At 34.6% G+C, this 2,698-nt stretch overlaps 1 long non-coding RNA gene across 1 annotated transcript; it reads left to right on the forward strand.

Moving 5' to 3' along the window:
• The first annotated feature begins 739 nt into the window (after positions 1-739).
• Positions 740-1,930, forward strand: LOC120269356. Its single transcript, XR_005539144.1, has 4 exons — positions 740-993; positions 1,089-1,208; positions 1,434-1,520; positions 1,675-1,930. It is a non-coding gene; the product is annotated as an uncharacterized LOC120269356 (long non-coding RNA).
• The last annotated feature ends 768 nt before the right edge of the window (positions 1,931-2,698 follow it).

Here is a 2,698-nt window from a genome sequence, read left to right on the forward strand (position 1 = left end):
AATTATTAACTCAACAACTTCATGGCCATCCACTTAATTATTCTTTGTCTCATCTCTAACCTTAATATTTTCTCTCTTTTTTTGAGAATATATTTTAAAAAAACAATTGTAAATTGCGTTAATTAATTTCAAAAGATACCTCCAAGTTTTGGTAGAGTTCTTTCCAAAGAGTAGGATTGCAATAATAGTGCTAGAAAACAAAATATATACTTACTCAAAGTTATCCCCTAAAAATCTCCTTTTTCAAGATGATTTGTGTGAGGACATTTGTCCATCCCTTATTTGTTGGTTTTTTTTTATATTTTTTTTACTTAAATGAAATTTAAAGTAATAAAACCAAAGCATCACAATGAACAGCTCATCTTCATCTCCTCTATCTTTAATACTTCCGCTGGCCCACTTTAACATCTTTTTTTCCGATTTTCCATTATTAGTCACCGGACTAATGAGCGGGTGTCAGCTATAACATTTATGAACATCCACGAGTGAGCATACTTGGCCTTTATGCAGGGCGGTAATGTGTCCCACTAGATCTTTTTATGGTTTGCAAAGAAAGCAACAACAAACCATATTGAACATTCGCCTAATCACGACCGTCCACTTTGCGATTACATAAATCTCTTGTTGCAGTGTCCCGTACTGGTTCCTCTGCTCCTGCGGCTCATTATACCATTACTTTAGCTCTCTACCGCCCCTCTTGCTGAAACTCTGAATCCCCAATTCCCCAACTTTCCTTCTCCTCCCTCACTTCCGTTTTTCCCTCTCCTTCTCCCTCTCGCCCTTTCCACATCCCCCTCACAAAAACCATAACCCTAAATTCCAAAATCCCCCATCCTAATATCACTTATGATCTTATTTCCATCCTCTCTCTGATGCTACCCTAAATCCTTGGACTACCACTTCGTTTACAAGGACGTCGAGCGAGGAAGCTAGCACGTAGTGGTGGACTACCACTCCTGCTCTTTCTACTCCTATTCCTCCCTCGATAGCGAAGTAAGCACATGGCCACTCTCTAGATTTTTCTCTCAATCCACCAATGGAGTGGCTTTCAGTGTTTTTAAATTTTTTTTCTCCTTTATTGGCCATAGCCTTGGCAGCAGCTAGCAACGATGGGTTCTGCTCGCTTCCTCAATCCATCATGGAGTTGAGCTCAAGGCCTCTCTACTAAAAAGTCACCAACTGAACCCTCTCGCCTTCCCACCTCCAAGGTAACACTATGAATAGATACTCTCAAGAGAGAGATGGATTCCTATTATTTTCTCTGGATTGATTGGAAAATATGGAGTTAAAGATATTGAAGAAAATAAAATGGCTTAGTTGATGAAATTTTTACTTTTGGTTTTAATTTCCATGTTTTTTCTTAATCCAAATGTAATATTAATGGCCAGTTTTTTTTGAATACTTGATGAATGTTTGCTTAAAATTCTCGCTAGATTTGCCTGGCTTCACGCATAGTGTGTACAAAAGAGATCATGCTGTGATAAAACCAGAAAGCCATGTGTTCAGTCCTTTACCCATTGGTAAGTTCTTCGCTGCTTTTAGTTTATTTGCATACATGTAGTTTTAAGTAAAGTTGGAATGTTTGAAAGTTTGTGGCTTTTTATTAAGATTAATACACTACTAAGAGCTTATTTGATCACGTCAACGATGGGCGCTCGCTTTGTTATGTATCAGCCAAAGATGGAAGGTAAGCAAATATGATACTCAAGCTTATCTGTTCTTGGTTTGTGTTTAATTTGTCCCATACTCCTTTTTTTTCTTTTAGTTTTTTGTAATTTTTTTTTTTAATGAGAGATTGGAACCACATCACCTTTTGTTGGAGGCCATCAGGAGATCGGAGCTGGAGAAGGAAGTCTCATAACGGTTTTATTTGATAAAAAAATTTTATTTTATTATATCTTGATGTTATTATATTTTATTACTCATGCATGTACGCTTCATGATTTTATTATCGTAAAATTATTGATATTCTTTGGTGACATATTTAAATATTTTTTTACCATATAAATTATTGATATTCCAAAAAATAAAAAAAAAAAACACTAACCACATTTAGTTAAGATAAAGATTTTATTGATACCGTTTGGTGATAAAGTTAGTTAAATAAATTTTTAACATATAAATTAATACTACCTTCTTTTTAAAGGAATATTAAAAATCGATAACTTAAATAATTTCCCTAGATATTTTCTTTATATGTTATTTGCAAGTTTATATATATATATTTGGTGGGATCCTAAATAGGACCCACATGAATGAAAACATGAGCCATAATCCATGACTTTTTCTGCCGAATCGTATTTAATTTGTTGCAAATAGGTGTGGAGCAATCTTGACTTTCATATATAACCCTGATTTTTAATGATTTATTTTTTTACTTTTTTACAGTCTTATACATAAAAAAAATAAAAAGTTAAATAAATTGATCATTTTGCCTATAGAGAAAAACAAGTCATATAATGGTTTTGGAATTATTGTGTGAATATTTTGAAACAAAGATGGAGTTGTATTTATGCCATGATTTGTAGAGGTGGCCAAAAGGACAAATGAGTGAAAGAAGAAGGTATTGAATGGTGAAGTGATCTCTTTCCAGCAAAGTTGTCAGACTCGGCCCTGGCATTGACCCGGCTAAGCCCAAGGGCAAGGGTCAATGGGTTCGAGAACCGGAGTTGAACCGGGGTCAATAATAAAATATAAA

The sequence above is a fragment of the Dioscorea cayenensis genome, chromosome 9 (assembly GCF_009730915.1).
Source record: "Dioscorea cayenensis subsp. rotundata cultivar TDr96_F1 chromosome 9, TDr96_F1_v2_PseudoChromosome.rev07_lg8_w22 25.fasta, whole genome shotgun sequence".
NCBI classification, from domain to species: domain Eukaryota; kingdom Viridiplantae; phylum Streptophyta; class Magnoliopsida; order Dioscoreales; family Dioscoreaceae; genus Dioscorea; species Dioscorea cayenensis.